General features: G+C 42.5%; 1 long non-coding RNA gene across 1 annotated transcript in view; it reads right to left on the bottom strand.

The window, feature by feature from the left end:
• Nucleotides 1–19,305: 19,305 nt before the first annotated feature.
• The window catches only part of LOC123574469 (uncharacterized), a 39,345-nt gene continuing 34,339 nt past the window's right edge, over nt 19,306–24,311 (bottom strand). Inside the window, exons 3-4 of the long non-coding RNA XR_010583433.1 lie at nt 24,089–24,242; nt 19,306–21,222 (exon numbers count right to left, since the gene is read on the bottom strand). This is a non-coding gene — a long non-coding RNA (uncharacterized lncRNA). The remainder of the gene's footprint in view (nt 21,223–24,088; nt 24,243–24,311) is intronic.

Below are 24,311 nucleotides of genomic sequence, written 5' to 3'. Positions count from 1 at the left end.
TGCACATGTTTGGGTGGTTTTATAGAAAAGCAAAACAAGTCACTTCCACGGAGACCTGGCCTTGCTTTGCATTATCCTAGGGGGAAGCAATGAGGACTCAGATTTCTCCATGGGTCTCCCAGCTCCTCTCCAAGTTCTGATTTTTCACTCCTGGGAATGCATAAACTTCCACGATCCAGCTAAATAACAGAAACTGGGGAGAGAAGATTGGGCTGAGGGGTCCACACACCCAGTACCAGTACCCAGAGTCAACCCTGGATTTTTGAGGCTATAGGCGATGTCAAAGCCCCATCATCCCTCTGCATGCCTTTCACTCACTAATTCTTTCACCTTCATGGGATGCCTATTAAGGGCCAATCCCATTGTTACTTAGCAAAGCCTTCAGATCCTTAGTGTGGGGCAGCACACAATCTAATCCCACCTTTCATTCCCCTGTTTGTGAGACAATGCAAGGAGAGCAAAGCCATGGGAGTCAAGTGTCCCACAAGCTAGGTTGACGGTCAACTGTGTTTACCAGCAATCAGAAAGGGAAGAAATAAGAGGAATCACAGAAAAACAAGAAGCAAAGGCATAAAGGAGACAGAAAGAGGATGAAGTGGAAAGAGATGAAGGACCAGAGATTAGACAAAACAAAGAGGGCATGGAGATGAATGGTCAATGGGATGGAGAAACACAAGAATAAAAAGATGGGGAGAGGCCAGGCACAGTGGCTCACACCTGTAATCCCAACACTTTGGAGATTTAAAGGATCACTTCAAGCCAGGAGTTCAAGACCAGTCTGGGCAACAAAGTGTGACCCCATCTCTTTAAAAAAAAAATGGGGATAACCAGAAGGAGAAACAGTTGAAGGAAGAAGATATGTTGCAGAGACAGAGAAGTCAATGAGTCCCAAAATGATGTTTATTTAAGATAAGCTAATCTTGCTTCAGCCTGCTATTCAGCTGAGCTGTGGAATTTTGGTAAATTAGCAATTAGCATCCCTCTCATAGGAGTTTCAGACTTTTTTTCTAATGATGCTATCTTAGCCTGATTCCCCCTGGATGCAGAACCTGAGACAAAAGTCTGTGCACGGGCTATTCAGGCAATGATCTCAGGGAGAGGAGTGATGGGCAAGAGTGAAAACAGGGAGGCAGAGAAAGCCAACACAAGAATAAGCCACTGTGAAAGGCAACTGGGGCTCTACCCCGCCAGTCCTTCCCAGGAGCCCTGTGAGAAGCATCTGCAAACTGTCCTAGAGAAACATTTAACCCTCACACCCATAGTCCATTGATCAAGGATGGCCCTATGAGTATTAACTCTTCAACAAATATAGGATGCATGCAGAGCAGTTCCCAAGGTGACCCATGCTAGGGCATCAGTGACGCACCTGCAGGAAGGAAGAGGTATGGCATGGTTCCTGGGAGGGACTGGCAGATAAGACCATCCAGAACCATTATTCCAACAGAGGATTAGTAGGAGCATTTTGAGTGGCACATAAGTAGCATCTAAATTGGGTACATTTCTTTAGCCTTTCATCTTCCAAACCCGCTGTTACCTATGCAGTTGTCTAACTACAACATGGCATTAGTCGTATATAGAGGTAGTATAGAAGCATTTGTAAGACAGCCATCTCACCATTCTGGACTGGAATGGGATAATTTTAAGACTGTGAATCCCTGAACATGCCCAAGAAGAGGTAAGCTAACCACCTGCCAGGGATGCTGTCGGGGGAGCTCCTGCTCTAGATGGTAGATCAAACAAGATGACACTAAGACCTCCTGTCTCTAAATCGCATAACATGAAAGCAGGTTCTTTAGAATTATGGGAGTTACTTCTTACTTCCAGCGCTGGAAGTAAACACTTTCCTTCAACAAAGATTTTTGTTTAAATAAGGGATTTTTTTTTTAAACAAACTTTTCACTTGGAAATAATTTCAAACGAAAAAAAGTTGCAAAACTAAAAGTATCACAAGAGGCCGGATGCAGTGACTCACACCTGTAATATTAACACTTTGGGAGACCAAGGCAGGAAGATCATTTGAGGTCAGGAGTTTGAGACCAGCCTGAGCAACAAAAGGAGATCCCCACCCCTACCCCCCATTTCTACAAAGACAATTTAGAATTTAAAAAAAATTAGCTGTGCACGACGGCACGTGCCTATAGTCCTAGCTACCAGGAAGGCTGAGACAAGAGGATCACTTGAGTCCAGGGATTTGAGATTACAATGAGCTATGATCGCATCACTGCACTCCAGCCTGGGCAACAGAGCAAGATCCTGTTTTCAAAAAGAAAAAAAAAATTGCACAATAAATACTGTATGCTCTTTAATCTAGTTCACTTATGGTTAACATTTTACCCCATCTGCTTTATCATTGTCTCTCTCATTGTCTCTCTCTCTCTCTTTTTTATTTTATTTTTTTTTAGACAAAGTCTCGCTCTTGTCACCCAGGCTGGAGTACAATGGTGTGACCTCAGCTCACTGCAACCTCCGCCTCCCGGGTTCAAGTGATTCTCCCTGCCTCAGCCTCCTGAATAGCTGGGATTACAGGCACCTGCCACCGCACCTGGCTAATTTTTTTTGTATTTTTAGTAGAGACAGGGCTTCACCATGTTGGCCAGGCTGGTCTCAAACTCCTGACCTCCAGTGATCCGCCCGCCTCGGCCTCCTAAAGTGCTGGGATTACAGGCATGAGCCACCACCACCAACTTATCTCTCTTTTCTTTCTCTCTGTGGACATGCATAACTTTTTTCTGAGCCATTTGAGGATAAAGTCCTTTAACTTTAAATACTTCAATGTGTATTTCCTGAGAGATAGTCTCTTACATAATCACAGTACAGGTATCAACTTAATGCATTTACATCCAATACTTTTATCTAATCTACCATCCATATGCCAATTTTGTCAGTTTATCTAATGAAGCATTTTTTCTCTCCAGCACAGGATCTAATCTAAAGTCAGGTATTGAATTTATTTTCTTTTTTTTCATATAGTTATTGAGATGGGGTCTTACTCTATCGCTCAGGCTGGAGCACAGTGGAGCTATCATAGCTCAATGCAGTCTCAACCTCTGGGGCCAAGTGATCCTCCCACCTCACCCTCCCAGGTAGTTTGGACTATAGGTGAACGCCACTACTCCTGGCTAATTTTTGGTATTTTTTGTAGAGATAGGATTTCTCCATGTTCCCCAGGCTGGTCTCAAACTCCTCAGCTCAAGGAATCCTCTTGCCTCAGCCTCCCAAAGGGCTGGGATTACAGGCATGAGCCACCATGCCCAACCAGGTATTGAATTTAGTTGCATGCATTTTAGTGTCCTTTTATCTGGAACATTTCTACAATTCGTCTTTGTCTTTTTTTTTTTTTTTTTTTTTTTTTGAGACGGAGTCTCGCTCTGTCGCCTGGGCTGGAGTGCAGTGGCCGGATCTCAGCTCACTGCAAGCTCCGCCTCCCGGGTTTACGCCATTCTCCTGCCTCAGCCTCCCAAGTAACTGGGACTACAGGCGCCCGCCATCTCGCCCGGCTAGTTTTTTGTATTTTTTAGTAGAGACGGGGTTTCACCGTGTTCGCCAGGATGGTCTCGATCTCCTGACCTCGTGATCCACCCGTCTCGGCCTCCCAAAGTGCTGGGATTACAGGCTTGAGCCACCGCGCCCGGCCCTATCGTCTTTGTCTTTTACAACATTGACATTTTTCTAAGATTGCAGTTCACCCACCCTTTCTTTGTATTCCTCATTTTGCATTTGTCTGATATTTCCTCATGATTACACTGAGGTTTTGCATTTTCTCCCAGAATCCTCCGTAGGAATCGTCTGTCCTTTTCTGCCTAACATATCTGGAAGCACATAATGGCCACCAGTCTCTCATAGGTGAAGTTAATTTTGATTACTCAGTCGGGGTATTGCCCGATTTCTTCCCTGTGTGATTACTGGGTTTTTTTTTTTTTCTCCCTTGCAACTTATAGTTTGTGAGGACACACTTTAAGACCGTGCAAATATTCTGCTGCTCCTTAAAATTTCCCCTAGGTTACGTATCCATTAACAATTCTTGTCTGATCCTATCAATACTGTGATGATTGCAAAAGGATGATTCTCCAACCCCAGCACACCCTCTACATTTACCAGTTCTAATAGGCATCCTACTATAACTAAGAACACTCGCTTCTCACCTTTTTCTACAAGTTCCTCAAAACTGTATATGTGTGTTAGTGTGCCTGTTTATGTGCACATGTATATGTATGAATATGTATATGTGTATGTATGTACATTTGTAGGGATGGGTATGTAGCCATGTGCCACACAGGTTTCAGTCAATGACAATCGCATATACAGTGGGATCCCAAAAGGTTATAATACTGTATTTTTATTGTACCTTTTTCTGTGTTTAGACAAACAAATACTTAGCATCGAATTATAGTATGCAGTACAGTAACGTGCTGTACAGGCTTCTAGACTTGGAGCAATAGGCTACTCCATATAGTCAAGGTGTATAGTAGACTATACCATTTAGGTTTGTGTAAATACACTCTATGATGTTCACACAATGACAAAACACCTAAAAAGACGTTTCTCAGAATGTATCTCCATTGTTAAGCAATGCATGAAGAGGGCCCTAGCTAGACAATGAATCTGCCAGCACCTTGATCCTGGACTTCCCAGCCTCCAGAACAATGGTGTGTACATGGATATATTTCCTAGTGCTGACTGCTGGAACTTCCAAGCAGCAATGACACCCAGTAAAAAGGAACAAATCTAGGACCCAGATTTCAGCTTCTAACACCATTCCTTTCTAAAAGGAGACAGAACTCCTTAAAAGAAATGGTTGATTCCAAGGCCAGGGTAGATAGGTACAAGATAAGTATGGAACATATTTTTATACCAGAAAGCAAGGAATTGTTCCAAAAAATTGATGGGAGTATGTCACAAGGTCACAGGAATCAGATCAAAGTGGCCTCTACTCGCAATTTAAGCACCAAAATAATTAAATACAATAATTAATTTTAAACCAATAAAAACAAGAATCGAGCTCATACCAACGATGATATGAGAGAGAGAGAGAGAATTAGAAAGGCTTTGTAGTTGCTATAGAATGTGTGTGTTGCCCCAAAATTTGTATGTTGAAATCCTAACCCCCAAGGTGATAGTATTAAGGGCCTTTGGGAAGTGATTAAGTCATGAGGGTAGAGTCCTCATGAGTGGGATTAGTGCCCTTATAAAAGACCCAGAGATATCTCACCTTCTGCCATGTGAGGTTATAATGGAATGACAGCTATCTATGGACCAGGAAGAGGGCTCTCACCAACATCAAATCTGCCAGCACCTTGGTCTTGGAATTCCCAACATCCTTGGATTCCCTTGATGTTGTCATCCCAACATTTGAGTTCTGGAAAGGTGTAGTGGCTACTGGCGCCCAGAGGAGGGCACACTGCAGAAGTGGCACGACAATGTGAGGAGTTCCACTCACCAGCTCCCCTGTGAAACTGGCAAAAATTACTAAAAAAAAAAAAAAAAATTAAAGCCTCTAGAAATAGTCCTAAGGGCAAACAGCAAATGAAGAAACATCTATTCAAGAAAACCTATGAAAATTTAATAATAAAGCAAAAGCTATAAGCCTAAAACATCTTTATGTTAGCTCCAAAGTACATCTTTGTGTTCTTTATCTGTAATAGCCCCCAAGTACATTTTTATGTTCTAGGTAGGAACGGACCCTACCAGATATAGAGGAAGGTCAGTCCTTACTGTGGAAAACTGAAACTGTGGGTTTCGCTTTCCACAGTTTCAGTTACCCGCAGTCAACTCTGGTCTGAAAAATATTAAATGGAAGATTTCAGAAATAAACAATTCATAAGTTTTAAATTGCATGCTGTTCTGGGTAGCATGATGAAACCTTGCACCATCCTGCTGTAGTCCTGCTTGGAATGTGAATCACCCCTTTGTCCAGCATATCCATGCTGTGTACACTATGTGCTCATTAGCCACTGAGTAGTCATCTCAGTTATTAAATTAACTGTCACAGTATCACAGCGCTTGTGTTCAAGTAACCCCTATTTTACTTAATAATAGCCCCAAAGTAGGCCAGGCGCGGTGGCTCACGCCTATAATCCCAGCACTTTGAGAGGCCGAGGAGGGCGGATCATGAGGTCAAGAGATCAAGCCCATCCTTGCCAATATGGTGAAACCTGGTCTCTACCAAAAATACAAAAATTAGCTGGGCATGGTGGTCCACGCCTGTAGTCCCAGCTACTCAAGAAGCTGAGGCAGGAGAATTGCTTAAACCCTGGAGGTGGAGGTTGCAGTGAACCAATATCGTGCCACTGCACTCCAGCCTGGCGACAGAATGATACTACATCTCAAAAAATACGTAATAATAATAATAGCCCCAAAGTACAAGCATCGTGATGCTGGTATATTGTTATAATTGTTCTATTTTATTAGTAGTAGTTAATATATTCCTATGCCTAATTTATAAATAAAACTGTATCATATGTATGTATAATATGTACAGCAAAAAAAACAGTATAAATAAGGTTTTGTAGTATCCAAGGTTTCAGGCAACTACTGGGGGTAGATGGATTACGTCACCCACAGATAAATGGGGGACCACTGTAGGTTTTTTTAGTTTAAGAATATGGTATTTCTTTCCATTTGTTTAAGTCTTCTTTTGATAATTTCAGAAGTGTTTCCATATAGCTCTTACACACTTCTTTTTTTTGGAGACAGAATCTTGCTCTGTCGCCCAGGCTGGAGTGCAGTGGCATAATCTCGGCTCACTGCAATCTCCATATCCCGGGTTCAAGCTATTCTCCTGTCTCAGCCTTCCTGAGTAGCTGGGACTTCAGGCACGCACCACCATACCTGGCTAATTTTTGTATTTTTAGTAGAGACGGGGTTTCACTATGTTGGGCAGGCTGGTCTTGAACTCCTACCCTCAAGTGATCTGCCCGCCTTGGCCTCCCAAAGTGTTGGGATTACAGGCGTGAGCCACTGTGCTCAGCCAGCACTTACAGATTTCTTAAGTTTAACCCTAAATATTTTTTACCGCCTTTATAAATGGAATTTATTTTATTATATTTTCTAACTGTTTGTTGTTATTTACATATATAAAGGCTATCGATTCTGTATATTAATTGTGCATCCAGGCTACTTACTGAATTCTCTCACAATGTTAGTTTTGCTTTTGATTGCTTCCGGTTTTTCAGCTATACATTATATGGCTGCAAATAATTATAACTGTACCTCCTTTTCAAATTTTATACCTATAATTTCTCTTATCTAATTGCATTGACTAGTATCTGCAAAACAATGTTAAATAATAGTGAGGACAGTAGACATTCTGTATTGTTATTATTATACATCAAGTTCTGGGGTACATGTGCACAACATGCAGGGTTGTTACATGGGTATACATGTGCCATGTTGGTTGGCTGCCCCCATCCACTCGTCATTTACATTAGGTAGTTCTCCTAATGCTATCCCTCCTCCAAGCCCCCCACCCCCCGACAGGTCCCAGTGTGTGATGTTCCCTTTCCTGTGTCCATGTGTTCTCATTGTTCAATTCCCACTTATGAGTAAAAACATGTGGTGTTTGGTTTTCTGTCCTTGCAATAGTTTGCTGAGAATGATGGTTTCCAGTTTCATCCATGTCCCTGCAAAGGACATGAACTCATCCTTTTTTATGGCTGCATAGTATTCCATGGTGTATATGTGCCACAGTTTCCTTATCCAGTCTATTATTGATGGACATTTGGGTTGGTTCCAAGTCTTTGCTATTGTGAATAGTGCCGCAATAAACATATGTGTGCATGTGTCTTTATAGCAGCATGATTTATAATCCTTTGGTTATATACCCAGTAATGGGATAGCTAGGTCAAATGGTATTTCTAGTTCTAGATCCTTCAGGAATCACCACACTGTCTTCCACAATGGTTGAACTAGTTTACGTCCCACCAACAGTGTAAAAGTGTTCCTATTTCTCCACATCCTCTCCAGCACCTGTTGTTTCCTGACTTTTTAATGATTGCCATTCTAACTGGTGTAAGATGGTATCTCATTGTGATTTTGATTTGCACTTCTCTAATGACCAGTGATGATCACCATTTTTTCATATGTCTGTTGGATGCTTAAATGTCTTCTTTTGAGAAGTGTCTGTTCATACCCTTTGCCCACTTTTTGATGGGGTTTTTTGTTTTTTGCTTGTAAATTTGTTTAAGTTCTTTGTAGATTCTGGATATTAGCCCTTTGTCAGATAGATAGATTGCAAAAATTTTCTCCTCTTCTGCAGGTTTCCTGTTCACTCTGCTGATAGTTTCTTTTGCTGTGCAGAAGCCCTTTAGTTTAATTAGATCCCATTTATCTATTTTGGCTTTGTTGTCATTGCTTTTGGTGTTTTAGTCATGAAGTTTTTGCCCATGCCTATGTCCTGAATGACATTGCCTAGGTTTTCTTCTAGGGTTTTTATGGTTTTAGGTCTTACATTTAAGTCTTTAATCCATCTTGAGTTAATTTTTGTATAAGGTGTAAGGAAGGGATCCAGTTTCAGCTTTCTACATATGGCTAGCCAGTTTTCCCAGCACCATTTATTAAATTGAGAATCTCTCCCCATTGCTTGTTTTTGTCAGGTTTGTCAAAGATCAGATGGTTGTAGATTTGTGGTGTTATTTCTGAGGCCTCTGTTCTGTTCCATTGGTTTATATATCTGTTTTGGTACCAATACCATGCTGTTTTGGTTACTGTAGCCTTGTAGTATAGTTTGAAGTCAGGTAGCATGATGCCTCCAGCTTTTTTCTTTTGGCTTAGGATTGTTTTGACTATGCATGCAGGCTCTTTTTTGGTTCCATATGAACTTTAAAATAGCTTTGTCCAATTCTGTGAATAAAGTCAGTGGTAGCTTGATGGGGATAGCACTGAATCTATAAATTACTTTGGGCAGTATAGCCATTTTCACAATGTTGATTCTTCCTATCCATGAGCATGGAATGTTCTTCCACTTGTTTGTGTCCTCTTTTATTTCATTGAGCAATGGTTTGTAGTTCTCCTTAAAGAGTTCCTTCACATCCCTTGTAAGTTGGATTCCTAGGTATTTTATTCTCTTTGTAGCAATTGTCAATGGGAGTTCACTCATGATTTGTCTGTTTGTCTGCTATTGGTGTATAGGAATACTTGTGATTTTCGCACATCGATTTTGTATCCTGAGACTTTGTTGAAGTTGCTTATCAGTTTAAAGGAGATTTTCGGCTGAGACAACGTGGTTTTCTAAATATACTATCATGTCATCTGCAAACAGAGACAATTTGACTTCCTATTTTCCTAATTGAATACCCTTTATTTCTTTTTCTTGCCTGATTGCCCTGGCCAGAACTTCCAACACTATGCTGAATAGGAGTGATGAGAGAGGGCATCCTTGTCTTGTGCTGGTTTTCAAAGGGAATGCTTCCAGTTTTTGCCCATTCAGTATGATATTGACTGTGGGTTTGTCACAAATAGCTCTTATTATTTTGAGATATAGTCCATCAATACCTGGTTTATTGAGAGTTTTTAGCCTTAAGCGCTGTTGAATTTTGTCGAAGGCCTTTCCTGCATCTATTGAGATAATCATGTGGTTTTTGTCATTGGTTCTGTTTATGTGATGGATTACATTTATTGATTTGGGTATGTTGAACCAGCCTTGCATCCCAGGGATAAAGCTGACTTGATCACAGTGGATATGCTTTTTGAAGCACTGCTGGATTCGGTTTGCCAGTATTTTATTAAGGAGTTTCACATCAATGTTCATCAGGGATATTGGCCTAAAATTCTCTTTTTTTTGTTGTGTCTCTGCCAGACTTTGCTATCAGGATGATGCTGGCCTCATAAAATGAGTTAGGGAGGATTCCCTCTTTTTCTATTGATTGGAATAGTTTCAGAAGGAATGGTACCAGCTCCTCTTTGTACCTCTGGTAGAATTCAGCTGTGAATCCATCTGGTCCTGGACTTTTTTTGGTTGGTAGGCTATTAATTATTGCCTCAATTCCAGAACCTGTTATTGGTCTATTCAGAGATTTGACTTCTTCCTGGTTTAGTCTTGGGAGGGTGTATGTGTCCAGGAATTTATCCATTTCTTCTAGATTTTCTAATTTATTTGCGTAGAGGTGTTTATAGTATTCTCTGATGGTAGTTTGTATTTCTGTGGGATTGGTGGTGATATCCCCTTTATCATTTTTTATTGCATCTATATGATTCTTCTCTCTTTTCTTCTTTATTAGTCTTGCTAGCATTCTCTCTATTTTGTTGATCTTTTCAAAAAATCAGCTCCTGGATTCATTGATTTTTTAAAGGGTGTTTTGTGTCTCTATCTCCTTCAGTTCTGCTCTGATCTTAGTTATTTCTTGTTTTCTGCTAGCTTTTGAATTTGTTTGCTCTTGCTTCTCCAGTTCTTTTAATTGTGATGTTAGAGTGTCGATTTTAGATCTTTCCTGCTTTGTCTTGTGGGCATTTAGTGCTATAAATTTCCCTCTACACACTGCCTTAAATGTGTCCCAGAGATTCTGGTACATTGTGTCTTTGTTCTCATTGGTTTCAAAGAGTATCTTTATTTCTGCCTTCATTTTGTTATTCACCCAGTAGTCATTCAGGAGCAAGCTGTTCAGTTTCCATGTAGTTGTGTGGTTTTGAGTGAGTTTCTTAATCCTGAGTTCTAATTTGATTGCACTGTGGTCTGAGAGATAGTTTGTTGTGATTTCTATTCTTTTACATTTGCTGAGGAGTGTTTTACTTCCAATTATGTGGTCAATTTTAGAATAAGTGCAATGTGATGCTGAGAAGAATGTATATTCTGTTGACTTGGGGTGGAAAGTTCTGTAGATGTCTATTAGGTCCACTTGGTCCAGAGCTGAGTTCAAGTCCTGGATATCCTTGTTAATTTTCTGTCTTGCTGATCTGTCTAATATTGACAGTGGGTTGTTAAAGTCCCCCATTATTATTGTGTGGGAGTGTAAACCTCTTTGTAGGTCTCTAAGAACTTGCTTTATGAATCTGGATGCTTCTGTATTGAGTGCATACATATTTAGGATAGTTAGCTCTTCTTGTTGAATTGATCTCTTTACCATTATGTAATAGCCCTCTTTGTCTCTTTTGATCTTTGTTGGTATAAAGTCTGTTTTATCAGAGACTAGGATTGCAAATTCTGTTTTGTTTTGTTTTTTTCTTTTCTTTCTTTCTCTCTCTCTCTCTCTTTTTTTTTTTTTTTTTTTTTTTTTTTTTTTTTTTGCTTTCCATTTGCTTGGCAGATCTTCCTCCATCCCTTTATTTTGAGCCTACATGTGTCTTTGCATGTGAGGTGGATCTCCTGAATAGAGCACATCGATGGGTCTTGACTCTTTATCCAATTTGCCAGTCTATGTCTTTTAATTGGGGCATTTAGCCCATTTACATTTAAGGTTAATGTTGTTATGTGTGAATTTGATCCAGTCATTATGATGCTAGCTGGTTATTTTGCCTGTTAGTTGATGCAGTTTCTTCATAGCGTTGATGGTCTTTACAATTTGTTATGTTTTTGCAGTAACTGGTACCGGTTGTTTCTTTCCACGTTTAGTGCTTCCTTCAAGAGCTCTTGTAAGGCAGGCCTGGTGGTGACAAAATCTCTCAGCATTTGCTTGTCTGTAAAGGATTTTATTTTTCCTTCCCTTATGAAGCTTAGTTTGGCTGGATATGAAATTCTGGGTTGAAAATTCTTTTCTCTAAGCATGTTGAATATGGCCCCCACTCTCTTCTGGCTTGTAGGGTTTCTGCAGAGAGATCCACTCTTAGTCTGATAGGCTTCCCTTTGTGGGTAACCTGACCTTTCTCTCTGGCTGCCCTTAACATTTTTTCCTTCATTTTAACCTTGGTGAATCTGATGATTATGTGTCTTGGGGTTACTCTTCTCAAGGAACATCTTTGTGGTGTTCTCTGTATTTCCTGAATTTGAATATTGGCCTGCCTTGCTATGTTGGGGAAGCTCTCCTGGATAATATCTTGAAGAGTGTTTTCTCACGTGGTCCCATTCTCCCCATCACTTTCAGGTACACCAATCAAATGTAGATTTGGTCTTTTCACATAGTCCCATATTTCTTGAAGGCTTTGTTTCTTTTCACTCTTTTTCTGTAATCTTGTCTTCCCACTTTATTTCATTAATTTGATCTTCAATCACTGATATCCTTTCTTCTGCTTGATCAGATTGGCTATTGAAGCTTGTGTATGCCTCATGAAGTTCTCGTGCTGTGTTTTTCAGCTCCATCAGGTCATTTACGCTCTTCCCTACACTGGTTATTCTAGTTAGCCATTCCCTTAACTTTTTTTCAAGGTTTTTAGCTTCCTTGCGATGGGTTGGAACATGCTCCTTTAGCTCAGAGAAGTTTGTTATTACCCACCTTCTGAAGCCTACTTCTGTCAACTCATCAAATTAATTCTCCATTCAGTTTTGTTCCCTTGCTGGGAGGAGTTGTAATTCTTTGGAGAAGAAAAGGTGTTCTGGTTTTTGGAATTTTCAGCCTTTCTGCTCTGGTTTCCCTGCTTCTTTGTGGTTTTATCTACCTTTGGTCTTTGATGTTGCTGACCTACAGATGGGGTTTTGGTGTGGATGTCCTTTTTGTTGATGTTGATGCTAGTCCTTTCTATTTGTTAGTTTTCCTTCTAACAGTCAGGCCCCTCAGCTGCAGGTCTGTTAGAGTTTGCTGGAGGTCCACTCCAGACCCTGTTTTCCTGGATATCACCAGAGGAGGTGGCAAAACAGCAAATATTGCTGCCTGATACTTCCTCTGGAAGCTTCGTCCAAGACAGGCACCCACCAGAGCCAGACAGAGCTCTCCTGTATGAGGTGTCTGTTGGCCCCTACTGGGAGATGTCTCCCAGTCAGGCTACACAAGGGTCAGGGACCCACTTGAGGAGGCAGTCTGTCTGTTATCTGAGCTCAAACGTCATGCTGGGAGAACGACTGCTCTTTTCAGAGCTCTCAGACAGGGATGTTGAAGCCTGGAGAAGCTGGGCCCACAGCTGCCCCTTCCCCCAGGTGCTCTGTCCCGGGGGATGAGGGTTTTATCTATAAGTCCCTGACTAGGGCTGCTGCCTTTTGTTCAGATATGCCCTGCCACAGAGGTGGAATTTAGAGAGGCAGTTGGCCTTGCTAAGCTGCGGTGGCTCCACCCAGTTCAAGCTTTTTCACAGCTTTGTTTATGCTGTGAGCATAAAACCACCTACTCAAGCCTCAGCAATGGCAGACACCCCTCCCCCTACCAAGCTAAAGCAACCCAGGTCAATCCCAGACTGCTGAGCTAGCAGCAAGAATATCAAGCCAATGGATCATAGATTGCTGGGCTCTGTGGGCATGGGACCCACCGAGCCAGGCACCAGAGGGAATCTCCTAGTCTGCCAGTTGCAAAGACCATGGGAAAGGTGCAGTATTTGGGCAGAAGTGTACCATTCCTTCCAGTACAGTCTCTCATGGCTTCCCTCGATGAGGAAAGGGAAATCCCCCTACCCTTTGCGCTTCCCGGATGAGGCAACATTACGCCCTGCTTCACTCTTCCTCTGTGGGCTGCACCCACTGTTCAACCAGTCCCAGTGAGATGAACCAGGTACCTCAGTTGGAAGTGCAGAAATCACCCATCTTCTGTGTCAATCTCGCTGGGAGCTGCAGACAGAGGCTGTTCCTATTCGGCCATCTTGGAAGAATCCACAGTAGAAATTCTTATACCATTTCTGACTTTATTATAAATGTATCTAGTTTTTTTGTGATTAAACATGATTCTTATTTTGCATTGGGAAAAATATATATATTGTTATTTTGAGATTTTTATCAAGAATGGATGGACAGAGATCAACAACTGGCATGACAATGGGAGGAGTTCCACTGACCAGCTCCCCAGTGAAACTGGTGAAAATTATTAAAAAAAAAAAAAAAAAAAAAAAAACATGTAGGCCAGGTGCGGTGGCTCATGCCTGTAATCCCACACTTTGGGAGGCCTAGGTGGGTGGATCACTTGACGTCAGGAGTTTGAGACCAGCCTGTGCAACATGGTGAGACCTTATCTCTACTAAAAATACAAAAATTGGCAGGGTGCAGTGGCTCATGTCTATAATCCCAACACTTTGGAAGGCCGAAGCAGGCAGATCACCTGAGGTCAGGAGTTTGAGACCAGCCTGACCAACATGGAAAAACCTTATCTCTACTAAAAATACAAAATTAGCCAGGCATGGTGGCACATGCCTGTAATCCCAGCTACCCAGGAGGCTGAGTCAGGAGAACCACTTGAACCCAGAAGGCGGAGTTGCAGTGAGGCAAGATTGCACCATTGCACCCCAGCCTGGGCGACAAAGTGAACTCTGTCTGAAAAAAAAAAAAAGAAAAGAAAAGAAAAGAAAACACAGACACACACACACACTCTCTCTCTCTCTTAAAGCCTCTAGAAATAGTCCTAAGGGTAAACAGCAAGTGAAGAAACTTCTATTCAAGAAAATTGACGAAAATTTAGTAAGAAAGCAAAAGCTATTAACCTTTTAGAAGAAAACACAGAGGTAAATCTTCATGATCTCAAATTTGGCAAAGAATTCTTAGATATAACTCCAAAAACATGAGAAAAGAATAGGCAAATTGAACTTCATCAAAATTTAAAACTTTTGAGCAAGATGGCTGACTAGAGATGCCTGGTGCTAGTCTCCCCCACAAGAAAGGACATGGCAATAAATAAATAGCTAATAGTTGACTGGATTGTTGAAGGAAGAGCACTGGAGTACAGTGAGAAAGTGGAGATGCACCTGTGGTGACTGGAAGTACAGGAGGGCAACATGGAGGCACCTGCCCTTTGAAGCCCCATTTCCCTCACCAGGATCAGATCAGCCCAGAGATGGGAAGGATTTCCCACTGCAAGGAATAGATAAGCAGAAGATTCTCACTAGATACATGGCCACCACAAATACCTACAGTCTGTACTATAGGAGAATCTCACAGTCCTCGCAAGTCCTAAGCCCAGTTTGGAGATCTACCAGGAATTGACTTAGCTGCCTTGCCCTGGATTAGGAGCACAAAGTGTACACTCCCCACACTCCACCCACTCCCTGTGAGCCAAGCTGCTGCAGCATGGTGCAATATTGCGACCATAGCCACTTCTGCAGTGTGCCCTTCTCTGGGGGCCAGTAGCCACTACACCCTTCAAGTACACCGATGGCTGAAGGCTCCAGCTCCAGAGAGCCAGACCCCATGTTGGCTGACCCACTGTGTAAACACACATGCTTCCAACCTGAGAAACAGAAACAGCCAGGTGAGCCCACCTCTGGCAAAGCCACACCATCATCACCACAGATTCTCTCAGCTTAGGCTACTGGGAAACTTGCAGATTCCACTAGTGTGGATTATAGCTGAAGAAACTACATGGAGACCACCACTGCATCCACCTAGAACCAAGACCAATGCACCCCACTGTAGTGACATCCCAAGACTCATTCATACAAGTAAACTTTTCCCTTGAAAATGTATTCCATAAACATAGAAAAGATGACTTTTCCACCAGACATGTAGAAATCAATGTAGAAATACATCAACCATGAAAAAGAAACATGTCACCTCTCACAGAAAACAATAATTCTCCAGTAACAGTAATCATAGGAAATATAGGAAATGCCAGAAAGAAAAACAATTAAAAATAATAATCTTAAAGAAACTTAATGAGTAGTTCATGCCTCTAATCCCAGTACTTTGAGAAGCCAGGATGGAAGGATGACTTAAGGCCAGGTATTCGAGATCAACCTGGGCAACACAGGAAGATCACATCTCTACAAAAAAAATAAATAATTAGCTGGGGATGGTGACACACAGCTATATTCCCAGCTACTCTGGAGGCTGAGGCAGGAGGATTGCTTGAGCCCAAGAGTTCGAGGTTGTAGTGGGCTACAATCACACCACCGCACTCCAGCCTGGGCAAGAGGGTAAGGCCCTGTCTCAAAAACAATGACAAGAAAAAAAAATTCAGTGAGATACAAAAGAACACAAACAGACAATTCAACAAAATCAGAAAAACATTTCATAATTTGAATGAGAAATTCAACAACAAAAAAAAATAGTATTAAAAAAAGCAGAAATCTCAAAACTGAAGAATTTAATGAATTAAATAAAAATTTAGCCACACACTAGACCAAGTATATAAAATAATTTCTGAACTGGAAGACATGTCTTTTGAAATAAGACAGGGAGGAAGGAAGGAAGGAAGGAAGGAAGGAAGGAAGGAAGGAAGGAAGGAAGGAAGGAAGGAAGGAAGGAAGGAAGGAAGGAAGGAAAGGAAGGAGGGAGGGAGGGAGGGAGGGAAGGAAGGAAGGAAGGAAGGAAGGAAGGAAGGAAGGAAGGAAGGAAGGAAGGAAGGAAAGAAAGAAAGAACAGGCATGGTGGCTCATGCTTGTAATCCCAGCACTTTGGGAGGCTAAGGTGTGTAGATCACCTAAGGTCAGGAGTTCAAGACTGCCTGGCCAACATGGTGAAACACTATCTCTACTAAAAATACAAAAATTACCTGGGCATACTGGTGTGCACCTATAATCCCAACTACTCGGAAGGCTGAGGTGGAAGAATCACTTGAACCCAGGGAGTGGAGGCTGCAGTGAGCTGAGATTGCACCACTGCACTCCAGCCTGGGCAACAAGAGCGAAACTCTGAAAAACAACAACAACAACAAACAAAAGCAGAAATAGCAAGGAAGGAAGGAAGGAAGGAAGGAAGGAAGGAAGGAAGGAAGGAAGGAGAAGGCAGGCAGGCAGGCTGCAGGATTTATGGACACCACTAAGTGAACACTGTTTTTGTTTTTTGTGGTTTTTTTTGGTCTGAGACAGAGTTTCACTCTTTGTTGCCCGGGCTGGAGTGCAGTGGCATGATCCTGGCTCACTGCAACCTCTGCCTCCTGAATTCAAGCGATTCTTCTGCCTCAGCCTCCTGAGTAGCTGGGATTATAGACGCCCACCACCACACCCAGCTAATTTTTGCATTTTTTAGTAGAGACGGGGTTTCACCATGTTGGCCAGGCTGGCCTCCAAATCCTGACCTCAGGTGATCAGCCTGCCTTGGCCTCCCAAAGTGCTAGGATTACAGGCCTGAGCCACTGCACCCGGCCTAAATGAAAAAACATTGATATTGTGGATTTTCCAGAAGGATAAAGGGTGGTAAAATATTAGAAAAGCATATTTAATAAAATAATAGATTCGACCCAAACAGGTCCTCTCTAAAGCACATTATAGTCAAATTGTCAAAAATCAAAGACAATGTAACAATTTTAAAAGCAGCAAGAGAAAAGTATCAAGTAACCTATGAGAGAATCCTCAGTAGACTAGCAGTGGATTTATCAATAACAAACTTGAAAGCTAAGAGAGAATGGATGGTATATTCAAACTAGAGTAAGAAAAACACTGTCTATGCCTATCAAGAATGCTGTACCCAGCAATGCTATCTGTAAGAAATAAAGGCTGGGCATCGTGGCTCATGCTTGTAATCCTAGCACTTTGGGAGGCCAAGGCAGGTGGATCATGTGAGGTCAAGTTCAAGACCAGCCTGACCAACATGGTGAAACCCCGTTTCTACTAAAAATACAAACTTTAGCTGGGCATGGTGGTGGTCTTCTGTAATCCCAGCTACTTGGGAGGCTGAGGCAGGAGAATCACTGGAACCCAGGAGGTGGAGGTTGCAGTGAGCCAAGATCACACCATTGCACTCCATCCTGAACAACAGAGTAAGACTTCGTCTTAAAAAAATTAAAAAAAAAAATTCACAAACAAGCAAAAACTAAGAGAATTCATCACCTCTAGACCCACCTTAAAAGAAATGCTCCAGGGGACTGGGCACAGTGGCTGACGCCTATAATCTCAGCCCTTTAGGAAGCTGAACCAGGTGGGTCACCTGAGGTCAGGAGTTCGAAACCAGCCTGGCCAACATGGTGAAATCCCATCTCTACCTAAAATACAAAATTTAGCGGCTGGGCACAGTGGCTCAAGCCTGTAATCCCAGCACTTTGGGAGGCTGAGGCGGGTGGATCACAAGGTCAGGAGATCGATACCATCCTGGCTAACATGGTGAAACCCCGTCTCTACTAAAAATACAAACAAATGAGCTGGGCGTGGTGGTGGGCGCCTGTAGTCCCAGCTACTCGGGAGGCTGAGGCAGGAGAATGGCAGGAACCCGGGAGGTGGAGATTGCAGTGAGCCGAGATCGAGCCACTGCACTCCAGCCTAGGCGACAGAGCAAGACTCCATCTCAAAAAAAAAAAAAAAAAAAGCTTAGCTGGGTGTGGTGGCACATGTCCGCAGTCCTAGCTACTCAGGAGGCTGAGGTAAAGGAATTGCTTGAACTTGGGAGACAGAAGTTGCAGTGAGCCGAGATCACACCACTGTAGCCTGGGCAACAGAGTGAGACTCTGAGAAAAGAAAGAAGGAAGGAAGGAACCCAGAGTGAGACCCTGAGGAAGGAAGGAAGGAAGGAAGGAAGGAAGGAAGGAAGGAAGGAAGGAAGGAAGGAAGGAAGGAAGGAAGGAAGGAAGGAGGGAGGGAGGGAGGGAGGGAGGGAGGGAGGGAGGGAGGGAGGGAGGGAAGGAAGGAAGGAAGGAAGGGAGGGAGGGAGGGAGGGAGGGAGGGAGGGAGGGAGGGAGGGAGGGAAGGAAAAAAGGAAGAAAGGAAGGAAGGAAGGAAGGAAGGAAGGAAGGAAGGAAGGAAGGGAGGGAGGGAGGGAGGGAAGGAAAAAAGGAAGAAAGGAAGGAAGGAAGGAAGGAAGGGAGGGAGGGAGGGAGGGAGAGAGGGAGGGAGGGAGAGAGGGAGGGAGGGAGGGAAGGAAGAAAGGAAGAAAGGAAGGAAGGAAGGAAAAAAGGGAAGGAAGGAAGGAAAAATGGGAAGGAAGGAAGGAAGGAAAAATGGGAAGGAAGGAAGGAGAAATGCTCCAGGGATGGCCAGGTGTAGTGGCTGATGTCTGTAATCTCAGCACTTTGGAAGGCCAAGGCAGGAAGACAATGAGTGCAAGAATGTGAGACCAGACTGGGCAACATAGTGAGACTTTGTCTCTAAGGGGAAAAAAAATTAAAGTAACCAGACATGGTGGCACATGCCTGTGATCCTAGCTATTCAGGAGGCTGAGATGGGAGGATTGCTTGAGCCTGAGAGATCCAGACTGCAGCAAGCCATGAATACACTACAGCACACCAGCCTGGATGAAAGAGCAAGACCTTTTAAAAAAAAAAAAAAAAAAAAAAACTCCAGGGAGGCCTATATTCAGAAGTGAGAAGTGCCAAGACCAGCTTGGTCGAGGAGACCCTAACCCAGCAGCACTAGAGGAATTAAAGACACACACACAGAAATACAGAGGTGTTAGGTGGGAAATGAGGGGTCTCACAGCCTTCAGAGCTGAGAACCTCCAACAGAGATTTACCCATGTATTTATTAACTGCAAGCCAGTCATTAGCATTGTTTCTATAGATATTAGATTAACTAAAAGTATCCCTTATGGGAAACGAAGGGATGGGCCAAAATAAAGGTATGGGTTGGGCTAGTTATCTGCAGCAGGAGCATGGTCTTAAGACACAGATCGCTCATGCTATTGTTTGTGGTTTAAGAATGCCTTTCAGTGGTTTTCTGCCCTGGGCGGGCCAGGTGTTCCTTGCCCTCATTCCAGTAAACCCACAAACTTCCAGCGTGGGCATTATGGCCATCATGAGCATGTCACAGTGCTGCAGAGATTTTGTTTATGGCCAGTTTGGGGCCAGTTTATGGCCAGATTTTGGGGGGCCTGTTCCCAACATGTGCCCCTTCTTTGATTTGCAAATCAATAACAGCAAAGGCAACTTTGTCACAGTGAGCTACTTCTCACAGGAGTCAGGATCCACATCTGCAGACTATACAAAGACTAACAACACAGATTAAAAGCACAATCATCATTGAAATCACAGAGCTTCCAAGTGTTTTATCCATTTTAATGGGTTACTAACTGCTAATTTGTCTGCAGTTCCTTCAACACTCCAGTTCCCGGCATTAAGGCCAGGTGTGCCTGGGATGCTTTAAATATTTGTTCTTTTAATTTTGAAATATCCAAAGACAAGTTTATAGAGTGTCTTTCTAGATGCTTTTCTATTCTTTCCCAAATTTTGATCTTATTAAGAACTATTAATAGTTTCCACAAATCCTTATGTTTAGCTCCTACAATGAGCCATATCATTTGAGGTTGAGATGGCACTATACGGCCATGGTTCCAGGTAATAGGAACTTTTGCCATACTTCTTATCATTTCTACCATCTGACCATTTTCTTCAGACCATCTGAACTAGTGTGGCCATGGCACACAGACTGAGAAGTGCAATTTAAGCTAAACATCCCCTTAGGGGACCAATCAATAATGATTCCATAAGAATCATTGCGTAGCACCTCTGCCTGTTCTGCAATGCAATCTTACTAAACAAGTATGCTCATTATTTCTGGCCAGGTTCTATTTTGTTTACAAATATGTTTTTGAGGGCGGTATGCCTCAATTATAGGAGCAGATTTATGATGGTAAATACTGAGATCAGAAAGCATGTGTAACTGTGTCATAGGGTGATTACATCCAGGCATTATTGCCAGCCAAGATTGATAAATATGCCCAACAAGTATAATTGTTCTCTGTGTCAGCCCTTGCAGAAGGAATACTCACGGCAATGGTGATCACCGCTATCATAGCTACCATTAAATTACTTATTGTGACTGGTTGTTCCACTTTCCTCAGGTTTTCTTCCACCATCTGTGACAGTGTCATGATTTGTCCCCAGGTGGGTGGCTGTGTTCGACAGGTGTTGCTCATGACAGTTAGGGTCCTCCTCAGCATCAGCCTCAACATGGCTGCAACCAGGGGATCCTCGGGATCCTCGCAGAAATTCTTCCTCGTCATCTGGCTCATGATAAGATTTCAGGTGTCTTGATGGTATCCACATTGGCTGTTGATTTTGGCCTGGAGAAACACAAGCATAACCTCTACCCCAAGTTATTATTTTACCTATTTCCCAACTTTTTGTTATCAGATCTCTCCACCAAACCAGTTGTTCTGCTTCTGTCTTTGCAGCCGGTTTCTGTAGATGCTGTTCAGCTGCTGATAACATCTGGCATTTGGGCAGGCTCAAAAAATTTAAAGTTAATAATGCTAGATTCAATTGTATGTGGGCTGTCCTGTAATCCCTGTTTCTTCCCCGTTTTTGTTTTTTTCATCAGTTGTTCATCTATATGAAATAGTAACTGAGCATTTTCAATTAACTGTGTGGAATGAACCACATATGAAGAATCAGAAATCACATTTATAGGCATATCTAAACCAGTCAATACATCAATTACAGCTACAACCTCCGCTTTTTGAGCTGAAGTATAGGGCATCTGTAAAACTTTACTTTTTGATCCAGAATAAGAAGCTTTACCATTACTAGACCCATCTGTAAAACAATGAAAATGCTTAGCAGGTTGCAGGTTGTTTACTGCAGGAATTGTATATGCATACCATTCACAGTCTTGCTCAGCTAAAGGGATAATAAAGAAACAGTCTTTCAAATCTATGACTATTAAAGGCCAGCTCTTTGGAATTATAGCAGAAGAAGGCAATCCTGGCTGTAATACTCCCATAGGATGTATAACTGAATTGATGGCTCTTAAGTCAGTTAACATTCTCCATTTACCTGATTTTTTTCTTAATTACAAAAACTAGATAATTTCAAGGGGAAATGTTGGAGGTATGTGCCCATTTTCTAATTGAACTAATTTCTCTAAAGCCTCCAGTTTCTCTTTACTTAGTGGCCATTGTTCTATCCAAATTGGTTTATCTGTTAACCTTTTTAAAAGGACAGATTCTGGAGGTGTAACAATGGCCGCTATCAAAAATGATATCCTAAACCTTGGTGGGAACTTAGTCTTTCTGCTAGAAGCAGTTCTTTCAAACAGTGCAAATTCTTTCCTAGTCCAATACCAGGAACACACCCCATTATATGCATCATAGGTTGACTTTGAGGGCTATATAATTTTTCTGGAATTAGAACTTGTGCTCCCCATTGTTGTAATAAACCTCTCCCCCATAAATGTATGGGTACAGAAGCTATAATTGGTTGAATAGTCCCAGGTTGTCCATTGGGCCCTTCACAATGCAAAATATAACTACTTTGATATACTTCAGGGGCTTTACCAACTCCAACTATGTTAAATTGAGTGGGTTGAATTGGCCATGTGGACAGCCAGTGCTGTAGAGAAATGATTGAAATGTCTGCTCCTGTATCGACCAAACCTTTAAATTTCTTTCCCTGAATAGTTATTTCACAGGTAGGACGTTTATCAGTAATTTGATTTACCCAATAAGCTGCTTTGCCTTGTTTGTTTGTGCTTCCAAATCCTCCTGTTCATTTAATTTCACTTTTTCCCATTCCCACATATGGCAAAATCAGGAGCTGTGCTATGCACTCTCTGGGCTCTGCTTTCCAGGGAACAGAAGTAGATATAACAATTTAAATTTCCCCATTGTAATCTGAATCAATGAGTCCTGTATGTATTTGTACCCCTTTTAAATTTAAACTAGACCTGCCTAGAACTAATCCTATCATCCCCGCTGGCAAGGGTCCACAGACTCCTGTTGGGAACTTTTGTGGGAGTTCCCCAGGCAGAAGACTCACAGCTTTTGTGCAGCATAAATCTGCTGCGGCACTACCGGCTGTGGCAGGGGACAGACATGGTACAGGGGTGAGGGAATGGCCTGAGCCGGAAATGCCCCAGTTTGGAATGGGGCCCAGGACGGGCCCCTCATGGTGTTTCCTGAAATCAGGTTTCCATCTTTATCAAATTTAGAGTGACACTGAGTAGCCCAATGTTTTCCTTTTTTACATTATGGACATATTTCAGGCTCAGCAGTTTTCTTTTTCCCCTATCTGGCAGCCTGACTCACTGATTTTTTCTACATTCTTTTTTAGTATGACCATGCTTCCCACAGTTAAAACAAGCTCCAGGAAATGGAGTATTTCCTTTATCCACTCTCAGTCCTGCCATTGCCTGTGCTAGCAGAGTAGCCTGATGCAGACTACCTCCGATGCCATCACAGGCCTTCATATAATCAACTTAAATGTGCTTTCCCTCTGATAAGTCACAGAGCAGCCTGGCAATCGGGATTAACATTGTCGAAAGCTAATAATTGCTGCACTGTATCCTGAGCAGCCAAATCTGCAATCACCTTTTTAAGAGACTCCTGTAACAGAGCTATAAAATCCACATATGGTTCTTTTGGTCCCTGTTTTATAGCACTAAAGGAAGGGTATTGTTCCCCACCTGAAGTGATTTTTTCCCAAGCTCTAATGCACACTCCTGTAAGCTGTTCTATAGCATCATCCTGCATGACCACTTGTGCATCTAAACCAGCCCAGCCACCAACCCCCAAAAGTTGGTCTGCAGTTATATTAATTTGAGGTTGGGCCTGGGCATTGCGAGCAGCCTGAATGGAAACTTCATCTGCCCACCAAGTTTTAAACTGTAAGAACTGAGCAGGAGTTAGACAAGCTCAAGTAAGAGCGACCCAGTCAGTAGGAATCATCTGACTTGAAACAGCAACATTCTTTAACAGTCCCATTACAAAAGGAGAAACTGGTCCATACTGATTAATAGCTTGTTTAAATTCTTTGAGAAATTTAAAAGGAAAAGGCTCAAAGGTAGCTATAATATTTCCCTGTTGATCTGGGGGGTATATTCTCACAGGGAACCGCCAACCCTCCAAATCACCCTCTCGTCAAGCTTGCTGAATTCCTGCCTGAATAGAACTAAGAGCGGTCGCTCGAGGCGCTGCTCGAACAGTCACTGGGGCAACTACTTTTCACCCAGTGTCCTCTGGAAAAGAAAATTTTGGAGGGTCAGGGCCTCCAAATTACCTTTTTCTTCAAAATAATAATGAGGGGGTGCAGAAGGGTAGGGATGAACCTCTCCCTCCTTTGCTGCTTTAGCTTTAGCTGGCAAACAAACCTGCTCTGTAATCTCTTCTGTTACTTTGTTATACTCTCCTTCCTCCCCATCATCAGTGTGAAAAAGTTCCAAGGTGGAATGAACCAGAACCCATACTTGACCCATTGTTACCCTACACTTCTGAGCTTCCCTTCTTACTCACCATGGGGATTGCTTTAAGAGTACTCAGGTGCCCTCCAGCTAGTTCCACATTCTCCAACCATCATTCCGGTGACGCTTCAGCCTAGATTTGAGGCCCTACGATGGACACCACTTACCAAGACCAACTTGGTCAGGGAGACCCTAACCCAGCAGCGCTAGAGGACTTAAAGACACACACACAGAAATACAGAGGTGTGAAGTGGGAAATGAGGGGTCTCACAGCC

The sequence above is a fragment of the Macaca fascicularis genome, chromosome 1 (assembly GCF_037993035.2).
Source record: "Macaca fascicularis isolate 582-1 chromosome 1, T2T-MFA8v1.1".
NCBI lineage: Eukaryota > Metazoa > Chordata > Mammalia > Primates > Cercopithecidae > Macaca > Macaca fascicularis.
The sequence above is the reverse complement of the archived record's forward strand: the minus strand, read 5'-3'. Positions and strand labels throughout refer to the sequence as shown.